We start from the raw sequence: 17183 nt of genomic DNA on the forward strand, positions 1-17183 counted from the left end.
CCCACTCCTACACATGAAGCCAGCTGGGTGACCTTGGGCAAGTTACAGCTCTGTTAGAGGTCTCTCACCCCCACCTACCTCACAGGGTGTCTGTTGTGGGGAAGGGCAGGTGATTGATTGTAAGCCGGTTTCCCTTAAGTGGTAGAGAACGTTGGCATATAAAAAACAACTCTTCTTCTTCTACTACTACTGTAGGTTGGGAAACCGAACCCTTTGTTTTTCAGAATGTGAAAAAAGATTATTAAACAGGCATTTCCATATACTAACATGTGCGGCTGTACTTGTATGGAAATATTTTCAGATTGAACCGACCAGTTGTTCATTTCCAGACTAACGTCTGGCCCCAATGCAAAACGTTCAGGCTCTTGGGACGCTTGGATAAAAGAGTCCTCTCTTATTGAGGACAGCAGCGTGGGTTTTAAAAGCTCACTGGTTTGCATAAGCGAGCGTGTGTGAATAAAAGCGCCTGGGTCTTTGCGGTATAAGCTGCACAAAAGCCCTTGTCCTTGTCTGAGTGTCTGCCTACCAGCCAGCAAAGAGATTAGGTGTCCCTCTTTTTTGCAGGATCGAAGCCTGCTGTTCCTGGGAAAGCATCTGTTTTGCAGATTCTTAGTCCTCTCCTTGAGCACCTGGGGAGGAGCTACAATTGCAGGAGCGAAGGGGAGCCGGGGTCTTCCATGGGTTGCCCCTGGGCTTTGTTTAATCTCTCTTCCAAATGCGAGGCTTAATTTTACTTCTATCGAAGCTTGGTTGGAGAAGGTAACAGCTTCTGTGGGCTTGTGGATTTCTTCCCCTTCCTTGCTTTAAGGAGAACCCCTCTGAAACCATGTTTAGCATCTCTGTTGCACCTAGGGTTTCCAGCTCTGGGTTGGGAAATACCTGGAGATTTGGGGGGTGGAGCCTGAGGAGGGTGGGGTTTGGGGAGGGGAAGGACTTCAACGGGATACAATGCCACAGAGTCCGTCTTCCAAAGTGGCCATTTTCTCCAGGGGACCTGATCTCTGTCACCCGGGGATGAGTTGTAACAGCGGGAGATCTCCAGCCACCACCTGGAGGTTGCACCCCTCCACACATCTTGAGGCACCTTTTTGTCATGCTCCATCCCTCCTCGAAACCAGCCCCTTCAGAAAAATACTCTTTTTCTGCTGCTTCGTTTGCTTTCCTATTACTGTTGCTCTTTTTCTCTTTTTTTACAACCATCTGTTCCATACGACGCCTAGCCCATGGTGAGGAGATGCTCACAGAGGGGGTAAGCAGTAGAAAAGAGCAAGGAGGCCTGCTTGGTGGCTATGTGGGGCTTGGCACGGTGGCTCCCCCCCCCCCCCCCGGAATTCCACTCAGCCAGCCTGCCCTTAATCAAGTGGGGAGTCGATTGACTTTCCCTTTCTGTGGTGTGAGTCATCCGGTTGGGCAGCCTTCCAGGCATTTTTAAGCAACCCCCTGATCTGTGGCGCTCATTGCAAGCGTTGTGGGATTTGAAAAGAAAATTAGAGGTTGATCCTACTGGGGAGAGAAAAGAGATGGCTGCTGACTGCAGGGTTACCGGTCCCATTTGGCAGCTGGGGAGGGAGGGGGGTTCTGTAGGCTCCAGCACCTACTGTGAGCAAGCCAACAGGCAGCTGCCTCCCAGGGTGTTTGAGATATCTTTATATAGCAGGAGGTAAGCAGCCATTGCCCTGACCTGGATGGCCCAGGCTAGCCTGATCTCAGATCTCAGAAGCTAAACAGGGTCAGCCCTGGTTAGTATTTGGATGGGAGACCACCAAGGAAGTCCAGGGTTGCTATACAGAGGAAGGCACTGGCAAACTACCTCTGTTAGTCTCTTGCCTTGAAAACCCCATAAGGGGTCGCCATGAGTCGGCTGCGACTTGACAGCACTTTACACACACACACAAGCAGCCATTGGCTTTCACCTAGCTGGGTAAAGTTTCAAGCTTCTAGTCCCTCGTGTTCAAAGGCTGGTCCTGACGATGCATGCCAGCGTGGTGTAGTTTCCCATAAGAAACCATCTCAGCCCCACCCCCATATTGGCTCAATGGGCTCTTGGGTACAAGGAAGCTGCATCATTCCCATGTTCCCAAGCAGGCCTTCAAGGAAATCATGTGAAGCTGTCTTATAATGAGTCAGACCACCAGTCTATCAAGGTCAGTATTGCCTGCTCTGAATGGTTGTGTCTCCCCAGAGTCTCAGGCAGAGGTCGTTCACATCATCTGCAACCCGATTCTGTTTTAGCTGGAGATTGAACTTCACATGAAGCAGACCATCAAGGTCAGCATTGTGTACTCTGGTCGGTATCGGCTCTCCAAGGTCTCTGGCTAAGGTCTTTCGCATCACCGACCACCTGATCTTTTTAATTGGCTATGGCAGGGATTGAACTTGGGACCTTCTGCATGCCAAGCAGCTAAGAAACCATGCAAGTTGCAAAATACGTTAGTGTGCAGGATAAAGCCCCTGTGGGTGTGTGCCCCGGGACGGCAGGCCAAGCGGAGAGAAGGAAGGAACAGAGGCCTGTACTTCAGCAATTGAAGAGAAAGGGTCCCTCCAGATGCCTGGCCCTACTTGACCATGTATGGATCTTGGCTGTGTCTCTTCATAGTGGGGCGGGGGGGATTCACTGGCTTCTGAGGTCCTTTGCCGGCTCCGTGGCTTTTCTTTGCTTTCCGCCTCCCTTAGTGCTGGGCTGAGAACTCTGTTCCTTTTGTGTCCTGCTTTAGCTCTGTTTTAATTGAGGGTGGAAACCGAGCTCGCCTCTGTTTGGACAGGGGGGTGTCTGGCTCCCTTCAAGATGCGGGGTGGCAGCTTGAATGGGATTAATCAACAGAGAAGTTTTTCGCGGAACGCTCTCCTGTCTCCCTCTGAGTTTGGAAAGCTGGGTGAGGAACGGGCCACTGAAAGTCAAGCTTTCCAAACCGCCTGGCGTTTCTTCTCTGCAGCGAACCGATTTTTGTTTTCTGAATAAAGAAATAAATGAGCGTCAATTAAGCTTGATGCGAGGGTGGGCCGTGAGCAGTATCTCTCTCTCTCTCTCTCTTTCATGCTGATTTGTAAAGCAGAAACTAAAGGGGTCACAGAAAGTGGGGGTGGCGAGCAATCTTTCTCGAATGAGTGAGGGACATCTGTGGGTTTCTGCCGGCTTTAACGCTGTCAGTTTCTCAGCCGCCCTGTAGGATTAGCAATTAGCACTAGCACGATGCTTGGGAAGTGTTACAAGACGGGAGGGTGCTATAGGAACCAATTTCCCACAGACTTGCACAATCTGTGTGTGTCTGTGTGTGTTTGACAGGCTTCAGGTTGTGTGAATCCTACTGGTGTCTCTGGTGTCCGCTTAATTGTGTCAGATTTTAATTTGAAGGCTGCCAAAAGAGGTTGTGACCTTGAGGAACAGAGAGTATTGGGGGGGGGGGTTGGCAACATTACAGACAAGTAAAACACACAGCTTTTCCCTCTTATGCACCAGAGAATGTCTGATGAATACACAAAGCTGCCTTATACTGAACTGAATCAGCCCATCCGTCCATCAAGGTCAGTATTGGCTACTGTGACTGGCAGCGGCTCTCCAGGGTCTCGTATGCAGGTCTGTCACAATCACCTACCATCTGACCCTTTTAACTGGAGGTGGTGGGGATTGAACCTGTGACTTTCTGCATGCAAAGCTGCAGCTGTGCTTCCAAGTCACAGTGGGTGAGGGTCTATCAAGTCTCTGTTGTGGTTTTGTCTGGTAGACCACTGATAACTGCAGCCACCTTTTAACAGCGACATGTTGTGTTTCTCTGCGTCAAAGTCCTCCCACCCCGAGTGTACACTTATAACACAACATGTGAATGAGGGAACCTATAGGTGCACCGAAAGTCTTGCTGCAGCTGCCTTTTGACATTCTACCTGCTGGCAGCCATTGGTGTGCTGCTATATAATGGCCAGAAGGAACCCCCTCCCCAAAATTCAGGCCTGCTAGGAGTATGACCCCAGATGAGCTCAGGGTCTCTTCCCCTCCACCCTGTCAGTCACATTGATGCCTCTTACTAAACAGCAAGCTCTTTACTGCTCTTGACTGAGAGACAGCATGGTGTAGTGGTTAAGAGCGGTGGTTTGGAGCGGTGGACTCTAATCTGGAGAACCAGGTTTGATTCCCCACTCCTCCACATGAAGCCTGCTGGTGACCTTGGGCTAGTCACAACTCTCTTTGAGCTCTCTCAGTCCCACCTACCTCGCAGGGTGTCTGTTGTGGGGTGGGGAAGGTGATTGTGAGCCGGTTTGATTCTCCCTTAAGTGGTAGAGAAAGCTGGCATTATAAAAACCAACTCTTCTTCTTCCTCCTCAAAGGTGGTAAAGGGTACTGCCTGTCTTAAACTATGCCAGCATTTGGCTTTTTTAGCCAAGCAACTATAAATGATGGCAAATCATGCTCAGGGCCCTCCAGTGTAGGGGTTACAGTAAGGGGAGAGGTTTTCTGGTGAGAGCATTCTCCCCCCCCCCCCCGCTTTTGCTCACAGCCATATCATTTATGGCAACGGAAGAGGTCAGGATATGCAATTTCCAGCAGCCAGCAAACTAGTGGTGGAAAGCGGTGAGCCTTCCAGCACCAAAGCAATGCTCAGGAGCACGATCATAGTGACCAAGAGAGGCATAACCTCATTCTTCCACAGTTCGGGACTTTCCCCCTGCTGCGTTTTGCCATCTGTCTAATTACCCCCTCCCCATCTATTGTTGATGGCAGTGGGAAGAATGTATGTTTGTTTTAATGGGTCTTCCTTAATATTCACGGCGGTGGTTCCACTGGTTGCTAGGAAGTTGCCCTGAGCTCCCTTTGGGGATGTGTGTGTTATGCGCCGTCAAGTCGCTTTCGTCTTATGGTGACCCTATGAATTAATGACCTCCAAAATGTCCTATTGTTAACAGTCTTGTGAACTGAGGGCCGTGGCTTCCTTTATTGAGTCGATCCATCTCATGTTGGTTCTTCCTCTTTTCCTGCTGCCTTCAACTTTTCCTAGCATTATTGTCCTTTCCAGAGACTCTTGTCTTCTCATAATGTGACCAAAGTATGACAGCCTCAGTTTAGCCTTTTAAGGAAGAGCTCAGGCTTGATTTGATCTAGAGCCCACTTATTTGGGTGTGGTGGGGTATCAGTTTAAAGAAAATGTACTGTGTTTTGTCAAAGAACGAGATGGCGATGGTTAGGGATGCCAACCTCCTGGTGAGGCATGGAGATCTCCTGGGATTACAAATGGCCTCCAGATGACAGAGATCAGTTCCCCTGGAGAAAATGGCTCCTTTGGAGGGTGGACTCTGGCTATTTTACCTGCTGTGGTGCCCCCTCCCCAAACCCTGCTCTCCCCAGGCTCCAGCCCCAAATCTCCAGGAATTTTCCAGCCTGGAGTTGGCAACCCGAGTGGAGGAGGATGCTTTGTTATGTGTTTGAGGAGAGATGGGATTGTGGCGGGAGGCACAACTCAACCCCTGGCTCTTAAGAGGCTGCAGGGAAAGGACCGTGGCTCAGAGGTAGAACACCTGCTTGGCAGGTTCAATCCCCGGCATCTCCAGTTAAAGGGACTAGGCAAGCAGGTGATGTGAGAAGACCTCTGCCTGAAACCCTGGAGAGCCGCTGCTGGTCTGAGGAGACAATACTGACTTGGATGGACCAAGGGTCTGATTCAGTATAAGGCAGCTTCATGTGTTCAAGAGTGTGTGTGTGTGTCTGCACCTTCAGCAAGGAGGGAGCTATGTTGAATTGCTAAGGCAAGAGATGCAAGACTGGGGAGGGGCTGTGGCTCAGTTTGCACAGCATCTGCTCAGCATGCAGAAAGTGCCGGTCTGAGTAGACAATACTGACTTTGATGGACCCAGGGTCTGATTCAGCATAAAGCAGCTTCATGTGTTCATGCATTCCAGACTCTGCACATGCTCGGGGCCGCTGCTTCCTCTCTCCCAGGGACTGCGCAGAGGGCTGTAGCTGCAGTTTCGGGCTGAGAGGTGGGTTGACCGAGGGGAAGAGCTGGAAAGGGTGATGCACGGGGCGGGGTGGGCATGGTGGGGTCTGTGCCCAACACAGCCGCTTCCCTCTCTCCGTGTACGGCTTTCCTCAGCAGGGCTCTTGCGCTTCACAGAGGGGTGACGGGCAGAAATCTGGATTTGGAAGGGGGGTTTCTGGCATAGCGCCCCCCCCCCAGGTGTCTGTGGGGCAGTGTCAAAGCAGAGAGGACACCTACCCCTTTCCCCATCCACCCCTGCCAAGCGGAGAGCTCCCCCCAGCTAGGTTTGGGGCGGAGGGCTGTGCCCCTCCCCAGGCTTCGCCCCCTCCCCTGGAAGCGAATTGGCCGCGGCGCCTTTAAAGGAGCGGAGGGGGGGGGAGAGAAGGGGTGGCGGCGGCGGCGGCTCCGCCAGGCCAAGCGAGACGCAGCTCGGGAGCCGGGCAGGGGAGGCAGGCGGGCGGGCGGGCTGAGCCGCCAGGAGCCGGAGGCGATGGCCACCGGACCGCCGCCGCCCCGAGGTGAGTGGCAGCCGCAGCTCCCGCCGCGCCTCCGACGGGGCGCACCGGGCCAGCCCGGGATGCTGGGCACGGCGCGACCCCCGAGCCCCTTCCGAGCATCCTGAGCCGGGCGCACGGAAAGGCAGCGCCCACCCACCCACCCCTCCACCTCCCCCCCTCGGGGGGCTTCTCTTAGCCGCCTTACACTGTGGGGTTTGGGGCGCGGGGGAATGGGGGCGCGCAGCAGCTAAGTGCCGCCGCCCCCCCCCCCGCGCTAGGGACGCCTGGAGGGGAGCATGTGCAGAGTGCCAAGGGGGCCAGCCCCGCCCTGGAGCTGCGGGGGGAAGGAGGCGCGCTGGGCTTTGTCCCGGGGGAGAGTCCTCGGAGCATGTGCAGAGTGCCAAGGGGGCCAGTCCCGCCCCGGAGCTGCGGGGGGAAGGAGGCGCGCTGGGCTTTGTCCCGGGGGAGAGTCCTCGGAGCATGTGCAGAGTGCCAAGGGGGCCTGCCCCGCCCCGGAGCTGCGGAGCGCAGGAGGCGCGTCGGGCTTTGTCCCGGGGGAGCGGCCTGCGCCCCCCCCCAACCTGGCTCCTCCTCCTCCTCGGGGGGCTTCTCTAATTCGCCTTATACGATGGTGCGGTGGGGAATGGGTGGGGGGACAGGCACGCAGCAGCTAAGCGCTCCCTCCAGCGCGAGCACGCCTGGAGGGGACAGTCCTCGGAGCATGTGCAGAGTGCCCCGCCCTGTAGCTGCGGAGGGAAGGAGGCGCGCAGGGCTTTGTCCCGGGGGGGGGGCGGCCTGCCCCCCCTCCCCCACCTGGCCCGCTGTTTGTCGCGCCAAGTGCGGGGTGGCCCTTTTAAAAGGGAACCTTATCCTGGGCTTTGCTGCAAAAAGAGCTATTTTGCATCACAACGCGCCCCCCACACCCCCATCAAGCCATGTGCATTTTTCACCAAAGAAGCGCCTTGCTCAGCAGGGAGAGAGGGGGCTTGGCTCTGCTTAAACCGGTGCAGGGAGAAAACCCACCCAAGCCTGTATCACAATCCGGTTCGATCTGGGTTGCCAGGGCCGAGAGGTCACCCCTCCCGCAGCGCGGTGGAGGCTTTGCAAGGGACGGAAACGTGGTGGGTGGGCTTCCAGATGTTCTCCCGTGCCAACCTTGTGGCGCTTCGTAGCAGAACTGCTCCTGAACCAGTCCCCAGATGGCGCTTGGCGGTGGCCCGTTGACTTTCCGGGGTGAAGCTGGCTGGCTGTGCGAAGAAGAGGCGCAGCCGTATCCTAGTAGGGGCCCAAGCGGCCAGGGGTGCAGGTGAGGGATCTTGGAGAAGGGGAGCAGGTGAATGCATTCAGATCCGGCGCATGGCGTTCTGTGCACCTGCTTGCTCCGGCCTTTCCTTGGTGCAGTCAGCACGGTGGTCCAGTTCTGGGATAGATCATCATCTCGCTTCTGCCCATCTTCGGCATCTTCCAAATCGCACCCTAGACCTGTTTTATTTTCCTCGCAGTTCGTGTTGATCGTTCCACACTGTGGCCTTCCCTTACTTTCCTTTGATCGGTGGAAGCGAGCGGGTGTGGAAGCCAGCGGCTTCCCCAGGCATTTGGGGTCGCTCTGTCTTAGGCTCTGAGTATTTTTGGCATTGACGTCTGCCTTCACCAGGTGATCAGAAAGGCCTTTCCGAGCTTCCAGCTTTCCCCATCCAACGAGAGGTCTCGGGTTTTATTTCTGCAGAGGGAAAACTGGAGACTTGAAAAGGCCTCGAGTCGCTTGGCTGAAAGCGGATTTCTCTAGTGTGCTTGGGGCTACGGCAGGGGGTCCCCCGACCTTTTTGAGCCTGTGGGCCCCCTTGGAAGTCTGACAAGAGGTGGTGGGCGCAGCCGCAAAATGTCTGCTGCGGGAGGCGGAGCCAGCCACGCAGAGGAAAGCCAAGTGCAGGAGAGAAGGGGGATAATTGGGAAAAAAATACACTGGCAAAAAAGGAGTGAGAGAGAACAAAACCAGTGCTTATAGGCAGCTGCCTCCAAAAAAATGTTATTTTGACGGCACTTAACACATACACATAGCCGATCGGAAGCCCTCGTGCGCAAGAGCCCCGCCTGGACCCCACCACATTCTAAAAACACTTGGTGGGCATTAGGAAAGGTTTCTGTGGACCCCTGTATTACAGAGTATGAGATGGGGAGGGGCCGTGGCTCAGTGGTAGAACATCTGCTTGGCATGCAGAAGGTCCCAGGTTCAATCCCTGGCATCTCCAGTTAACGGGACTAGGCAAGTAGGTGATGTGAAAGGCCTCTGCCTGAGACCCTGGAGAGCCGCTGCCGGTCTGAGTAGACAATACTGACTTTGATGGACCCAGGGTCTGATTCAGTAGAAGGCAGCTTCATGTGTTCATGATGGGTCCTTGCCCTGAGGAGCCTGCAGTTTAAGACAAAGGAGGGATGAACAGTTTAAGACAAAGGAGGGATGAACAGTTTAAGACAAAAGAGGGATGAAACAATCCTGTGTTCGTTCTGAGCGCATCAGTTTGGGCTTAGTAAATAGGGAGGCTGAGGGGTAATGCCCACATCCTCCTGGAAGAGGTGGACCCTCGTAGGTGAGATCTCCTGGGAAGCCATCCTAGACGTCAGGGGGCGGCAAGAGGGAAAGGGGGCAGCAGCCCGTTCAGACAGCTCAAGGTGGTGGAAGGTGGAACAAACGGAAAGAATCAGTGTCTGAAGTTCGCCGATTGGGATATGGCAGGGAGAAGGAAATATGTTTTATGGTCGCGTGGTGGGGTTTGTTTCCTTTACAAACATGCAAGCGAAGTAGAAGTGGAAACAGATGAACTCCTGCTGCGGTTGGCCCAACTGCTGATTCTGCTTTTGGTGCCCCTCCCCGCCCCCCGGAGTGCACACCAAAGATGCCAGCTAACCACTCTGGGTCTCTTTACAAATTCAAGATGCATCCTGTCCCCTTCTCACTCACTGGAGGGGTGTTGGCTGCCGAATTCGGGGCTGGAGAGAGATTCCCAGAGCCTAGAGCAATTACCGCTCTTCCTTGGGTACACTCAGGCACCCAATTTCTTGCCCGTTTGTGGTTACTGAGTTGCCCAATCTCTCCTCTCTCTCCACCCAAGAATATGTTCTGAAAAAACGGATCCCCAGTGTCAAAGCTCACAGTGGCTGTTCTGCTTGGGGGAAGTTGGCCGTGTGTTGAGTCACCCTGGAGCGGCTTGCGGTCCCGCACCGGCATGTGCTACTTGCACTCCGTGGTCAGTCTCCAAACTGGCTGGCGCAATGGGAGCCTGGCTGGACTGGGAATGTGTGGTTGTTTCCTTGAAGAAGGAGGCCCAAGAGAACGGAGGAGCTGCCAGCCCTCTGCCCTTCAGCAGAATTCGAAAGCTGTTAGGTGGATGCCTGTTGCTGCAAGGACCCCTTTGAGTTTCTCTCTGTGGCGGCCATGCAGAGAACAGTCTTCCGTTCATCTCTCTTACTTGCCTTCTTGGCATCAAAAGCCTTTCCACAGGGTCTGTTCTACCCAATTGCTGTCATGCTTCTATTAACAGGGAGGCTGAAAATTCCCAGTCCTGCTTTCCAATGCAAGGGAGGGTGCAGTTTCTTTCCCACAGTGGAATGCCTTTGCTGCGTTTGTGTGGAACAGAGGGGCCGTGGCCCAGTGGTAGAGCTTCTGCTTGGCATGCAGGAGGTCCCAGGTTCAATCCCCGGCATCTCCAGTTAAAGGGACTAGGCAGGTAGGTGATGTAAAATACCCCTGCCTGAATCCCTAGAGAGCCGCTGCTGGTCTGAGTAGGCAATATTGACTTTGATGAACCAAGGGTCTGATTCAGTATAAGGCAGCTTCATGTGTGAGGTGTAAGTAAGCGTTAGACCCTTCTGCACATGTAACGTCAAAGATGAGATACTGCAGCCACTCCCCCTGTGCCTGCGATGACAAGTGGAAGAAAACCACCCACTAAAAAGAGTGTTTATTATGGGATGACAGCTCTGTTGGCCGTGATGGTTAAATTGAACCTCCATGCACAAGAGCAGTGTATCTCTGAATACCACTTGCTGAGTGCCAACAATCAGGGCAGGTTGTTGCCTTCCAGGTCTGCTACTGGGCTTCCTGGAGGCATCTTGTTGGCAACCGTGGTCAAAACAATTCTGATCCAGCAGGCCTTTCTTCTGTTCCTAGATTGTTACGTTAATGGCTGGGTTAAATTGTCGTTTGTTTACCTTTTCATCTTTGGAGGAGAGGAGCTTCCTGCTCCAACCCTATAAAAAGGGCAGGTCCCTTTATCACGACTGCTTCTTCTGTGCCGTTTCCCAAACCATTCGCTTAAAAAAAAGAAAAGAATAAAAACCCTTCTTGAGTAGTGATATTCTCTCTCTTCCATACTTGATATGGGGTAAATGGTTCCTTCCCCGGGTGGGCCCTGAAATGGGGAAGGAACAAAATCTCAAGGACCTTGCCTGTCTTGTTTTGACTTCAAGAGCAGCTTAGAGGAATTCCGGGCTGTTTTCTTGGATACTTGAGTGAGATAGCTTGGGAGCGTCTTTACGTAACAGCTGTGTTCCTGCTCTGACCTGCAGCCCTCCCCACAGAACAGGAAAAACAACTTGGCGCGCTAACTTTCCTAGGGGGAACGGGGAGGGAGGATCCTTGGGGCAGGGAAGATCAGGATTCCCGCCTCGAGGAGGTTCGCTACAGCAGCAGGGAGGGATCCATCTATTTTCTGCTAATTTGGACAGAGATGAGTCCGTGCTGCTTCAATAACTGACTGCTAATAAGATTGAATTTGGGAAACTTGTAGGAGGATTGCTGGGTTATTGAGCTTGGAGTGGGAGCAACAGCCAAATTCTGTGACTCATTTGTACATAGCCACACAGTGGCAGATGAAGGCTGATCTCTGGGCTCCGAAGCCGAGTTCTATCTCCTGTTTCAGGCTGAAGTCTGGCGCCTTGCACTTGTGTTTCGGAGTCTTGTTCAGAATATCTCCAAAACCTTGAATTGTGTTCAGGATAGTGTTTGGGCATCGCCTGTCTGGTGTTCTGGTGTGCTACCCCTGGAAACCCAAGAGGTATTTCGTTGGCACCCGTTGCCCTCCTGGCTTCAGTTGGTTAAGTGGTAGTGGGCAGACGGGTGCATTTCTCTTTGGATTCGAGGCAAAGCTAGGCTATGAACTGGAAGGACTGATGCGGCTTTTCTAAAAAAAAAACCTGTGCGAATCGATCTCTGTGGGACCTCAGTGATGATTTTCTATCCCTCTGTGGAACTGCAGCAAACTCAGGGGCATTTCCCCTTATATCTCCATGATGAAAAGGGCTGGAGACCTTGTTTTTTTAAAAAAAATGGGTGCAGGAAATTTAGAGGTGGGACATCTTTTTTAAATAAAAAAATACGGCTAACAGCCAAACATGTACAGAAGCATACAGAAAAAACTGTTTCCAACAGCCCAAACAAATAAAAATACAATAAAACAAGAGTGATCATACAACAATGCTACACAAATTGATCCTTAAAACACTTGCTATGAAAAATCTGTTTGTAGTCAATCGTAAAGTTACAGAGGTGGGACATGATATTTGGGGGGCGTTGTCCCCATATGCCCTTCCCCCGCTACAGACCTGACCAAGTTTCCTTTGAGGCTTTTGTCCAGCCATGTTTGGGTAAAGGATTCTTGGCTAGATAAATGAGATCTGGGGAGCCTTGGAGATAAATGCCATGTGTTTGGTGATTTGCCCCATTTCTCTTTACGCCCCACTGTACTTCTTCAACATCGGGGGTGCCGCTTCCAGGCTGGAGAGCCATTCTGCCATATTTTGGCAACCCCAGATTAACTAAGTTAGCCAGAGTTCTTGGTACGTGCATGTGGTCCTGCAGGCAATAAAGGCAGTGTAGGATGCCAAATGTCTTTTTATTCCAACATTAGATAAGTAACACACACAGCTAATTATACAGAAATAGCCAAACAGTTCAAGAAGTGCAGTAATCAACTACCAACTCTTGCAACAAAATCCTCAAGTGAACTTGTTGTAGAGACAAGGTGGTAGTCAGCTTCACGGATTGTCTGTGCTAATATGAATTATTGTGTGCTGTTGGATGGTTTGGGGCAACTTCTGCAAAAGAGAAGTAACGCTATCTTCATTGTACTTTTGAGGCGGTGCGTGTGGGCCAGGGAGACAAACTGCTGGATTTGCTAAGTCTTGTGGGTTTTCTGCTTAAGCAAGAGAAGTATGAGCTCACTGCTAGGTTTGGCCATTTATGCACGGGGGATTTTGGCTTGGCCGCTCCCTAGATGCACGTTTTCCCCATCTGAATTCCCAAAACTCTGCATGGGGGCTTATTTTTGAGTTCAGAGACGTTGGATGGGGAAAATGTGCATCTAGAGAGCAGCAAATCCAAGGCAAAACCTCCCATGCAGAAATGGCCTTTGGAAGGCAAAGGAAGGCTGGCCCTGACAGCAGCTTGGCCCTTCCTGGTGCGGTTGGAGAAACCCATGCGGAGATGAAGTCTCTGACTTCTGGAGACATTGTGAAAAAGGAGTGGTGAAGACCCTGGGGCCAGGCGAGGAGGGGGTTCCTCTGTTAAGCTGTGACCGTTCCCAACCCTCCTGAACGACGCCCAGTTACCTTTCCTGTTGTTGTTGGCTTTGGCAGAAACTGGAAGCACCTGTATGGTCTGTGCCCTGAAATGCAAAACTTGAAGAGCCCGGCTCTGTCACCTGGGGCATGTGCAAGCTTGTGGCAAAGTTCCTTCCCTGCCTGTCTCCTTTTTTCCACCTACATTGAGAATGCAAACCGCAGCAAACCCCTGGAGGCTTGGGCCAGGGGCGCATTGGGCCGGTTGCTGCAAGCTGCTTGCTAGGTGAAAGGTGACGGGTTCTCCAGACCGTATCCTTTTGTAACCTTGGCTGTGGGCATGCCCCGGCATTAACATTGCTAGGGGAGAGTGCCAGAAGGTGGCAGGGGTGCCCATGCTGATAGCACGCTGGTGTTGAGGTGACTGGCAGTTCTGTGAGGGTCCGCTCAGTACTTTCATGTTGAGACTTGAAACAAACCTGCTTGTAGGATCTGAGCATGAAGGCCGGCTTAGGGTAGCTTGTTGGTGTTCATAAAGGGTCTACCTGCCGATCTGCTTTTCCTCCCAAATGGGTGGGGAACATGCCTAGCCAGGAGAGCCCCCAACCACGTAAGAAGAAGAACCACATTATTTCTAGAAATTCACATAGTGGTGGAAAGTGTTGTCAAGTCACAGCTGTCTTATGGCGACCCCTACCCAATGGTGTTACAAGTTGCAGCCCCTTGGATCAGTAAAAGGAACATAAGAACGGCCATGCTGGATCAGACCAAGGCCCATCAAGTCCAGCAGTCTGCTCACACAGTGGCCAACCAGGTGCTTCTAGGAAGCCCACAAACAAGACAACTGCAGCAGCACCATCTTGCCTGTGTTCCACAGCACCCAAGGTAATAGGCATGCTCCTCTGATCCTGGAGGAAACAGGCACACCTCGTGACTAGTATTCATTTTGACTAGTAGCCATAGATATCCCTCTCCTTCATGAACATGTCCCCTCCCCTCTTAAAGCCTTCCAGGTTGGCAGCCATAAGAAGAGCCATGCTGGATCAGACCAAGGCCCATCAAGCCCAGCAGTCTTGTTCACACAGTGGCCATCCAGATGCCTCTGGGAAGCCCACAAACAAGACGACTGCAGCAGCATTGTCCTGCCTGTGTTCCAAAGCAACTAATATAATAGGCATGCTCCTCTGATCTTGGAGAGAATAGGTATGCATCATTACTAGTATCAAAAGGGAAAGGCTACCACTGACTTCTGTGGCAGAAAGTAAATATAGCTGGTCATAGTAGCATACTTTCTTCTAGTTAGATACTGGCATTGTAAAGCTGCATCTGTTTTGCAAGGAAGATACTAGCTTCTTCATTTCAGCGAATGGCCAATCCTTGACTTTGCCATCTCAAGTATCCTCCATGTCTTTTCAAGCAGATCAGTATGGGATCTCTTATATGCATATGGGTACAGGTACATAATTCTATTGCTTGACAGGCATGGTGAAGAGTTCCTTTCATTTTAGAATGCGTGAGAACTTCCTATGCTGATCAGCAGCTTCCCTTGTTGGATAGTAACCTGAAGCACAATTTAGCATTTTTGTAATTATTTTATCTTATGTTTTAATTATATTGTATTGTATTACAGTACAGTTGTTAATACTTGGTTGGGAAAGGGCAGGGTATAAATTGAATAAAATAAGTAAATTATAAATATGATCAGTCGTAAATGTGTGGGGTCCAAAGCAGCCAAGAAAAGCCCCCAAGGATGCTGTTGCCAACTGTTACACCATGTTGCATAAGGTCTGCAGGAACGGAGCCAAGTTCTTCGGTATCTTGGACCCTTCTGGCAAGCCAGGCAGTTCTTCAGTCTGAAGGGGATGGTTTGCAGCTTTGCTTCTGATGAGCTGGGCCAACATAATTTTTTAAAGGCACAAGTGAATGGATAATACCCACCGCTAAAGTGAATGTCTTCATAGGATGTATGGAGACTTAGGGCTGTTTGCCCCCCTCCCCTAGTTTTGAGGCTGCGGTCAGATGGTTGAGGGTAAACAAACTGAAGCTTAATCCGGACAAGATGGAGGTGAGGCTGGTTGGGAAAGCAGAGTGTTTTCCTGGTATTGATTTACCAGACTTAAGCTCTCATTAGTAGATCTTGGGGGTGTTCTTAGACCCTTGCCTTAGCCTTGTTGATGGATAAACAGGTCCACACTGTTGCTAGTTTCATCTTAGATCAATTTCATCTAAGTTTCATCTGGCCCAGTATTGAGCTCTGAATGGATAGGTCAATGCTTCTAATCTTGCCCTGCAACAAACTCTCCAAGTGCTCTTAGACAAGTTACGTTATCTGCTTGAACTCCAATATAGGAGATACTGATACTGGCCAACCGTACAAGTTTGTTGTAGGTTTTACAGCAAGATAAAGTCTGTGAAGCACTTTGAATGCTGAACACACTGTATCTATTATTACCCTGATCTGGATGGCCCAGGCAAGCCTGATCTCATCAGATCTCAGAAGCTAAGCAGGGTCAGCCCTGGTTAGTATTTGGATGGGAGACCACCAAGGAAGTCCAGGGTTGCTGTGCAGAGGAAGGCACTGGCAAACCACCTCTGTTAGTCTCTTGCCATGAAAATCCCAAAAAGGGGTCGCCATAAGTCGGCTGCGACTTGACGGCACTTTACACACACACACACACACACACTATTATTATTATTATTATTATTATTATTATTATTATTATTATTATTATTATTGTGTAATACTTCCACTGGGGGCCAGCAGGTGGTGATATTGCCTGGCACCATCCTGTTTCTTGGCTTAAGAGCAAAGGGTCTTAACTCCTAAGAGCTATTTCAGAGAACAAGAGGAAGGCAGCTGCTCTCTAGAGATTCTTCCCAGTCCCCCATACTTGGGGAGAGCAAGAAGCAGGCAGCAGTTTGAGAGCTTTACTCATGGCCTTTCCGCAAGCCTGGCATCTCCCAAGTTGAGAATGGTGGCGAGCACCTGCTTTGGTTGCTGGAGTTCCCAGGTGCAATCTCTGGTAGCATCTGTGATACAAAGGTTTTGAGTAGCATGCGGTTGGGAAAGACCCTTTCTTTGACCGAGTCCCCGAAAAACCACTGCTGGTCAGAAGAGGGGAGGCTCACAAGGACAGACCAGAGGTCTGACTTGGTGTCAGGCAGTTCCATATACTTCCATTTCTTTTGTCTTATGGTTAACCTCCAGTTAGACAGGTGTTTTGTGTGTGTTTGGCACGTCTCAATAGCCTGGCCCTGCCTACCATGTGTTAGAGCATCTGTGTTGTGTACTGAAGGTCCCAGGGAAAGGATCTTGGGTAGCGAGTCTTGAGAGAAACCTTTTTCTGCCTGAGAACCTGGAGAGCTGCCACCAGACACAGGGGACAATACTTGGCCAGGTATGTCAATGATCTTGGCTCTGTACAAAGCTGCGTCATCCTTTACGACCTTCTTTCTCAGTGCCAGGAGTAGCGTCTCCTCATTATCTCCCTCCTGACCTGTGTTTGCTTTAAGCTTTGCCTGCTGTAGTCCACGTCCTAATTTTGGAAAACTGCTCCTTGCCGATTGCTTGGGGGCAAACGTCTGTTGAAACACTTTAACAAAAAACTGGGTCTGGTTTTCCTCCCCCCACCCTCCAGTTCGGCAGGAACATCATCTGAACAAAGAGCTTAGTAGATTAAAGCGCAACGCATGTGTCAGCCGAAGTTTCACGTTGACAGAATTTAAAGGAATGAGATGCATCCCCGGGAATCCAGCGAGAGGGTTACTAGGAAATGTGGAATCTTTGGGGAGAGTAGGAAGGGGATTATGTTGTGTCCTGACAAGCACATACACACACACTCCATTAGCTGAAAGCAGATGCATTGCAGATGCGCACACACACACACAGCCCGATTAGACTGTTTCTACTCAAGGACAGAGGCTTCCTTTCTTCCCCTCCATTCCAGCACACAAGGACCTCTCCAGCCTCTATGGATTGCTTTGTTCCTCTATGAGAACACGAACGACTAATTAAGAGAAAGTGCTGACTCTGTATCTTTGATCTCAATGATGCTACTGAAGACTTGTATGGTTTCTCCTCTGCTCGGGTGTGACCGTTTCCCGACTCTGCTTTGGGATCTGTTCACCCAGTTCTGTGCTTTGGCCAAATAAAAGAGCTGTAGTT

Source organism: Euleptes europaea, chromosome 19, assembly GCF_029931775.1.
Source record: "Euleptes europaea isolate rEulEur1 chromosome 19, rEulEur1.hap1, whole genome shotgun sequence".
In the NCBI taxonomy this organism is placed as follows: Eukaryota; Metazoa; Chordata; class Lepidosauria; order Squamata; family Sphaerodactylidae; genus Euleptes; species Euleptes europaea.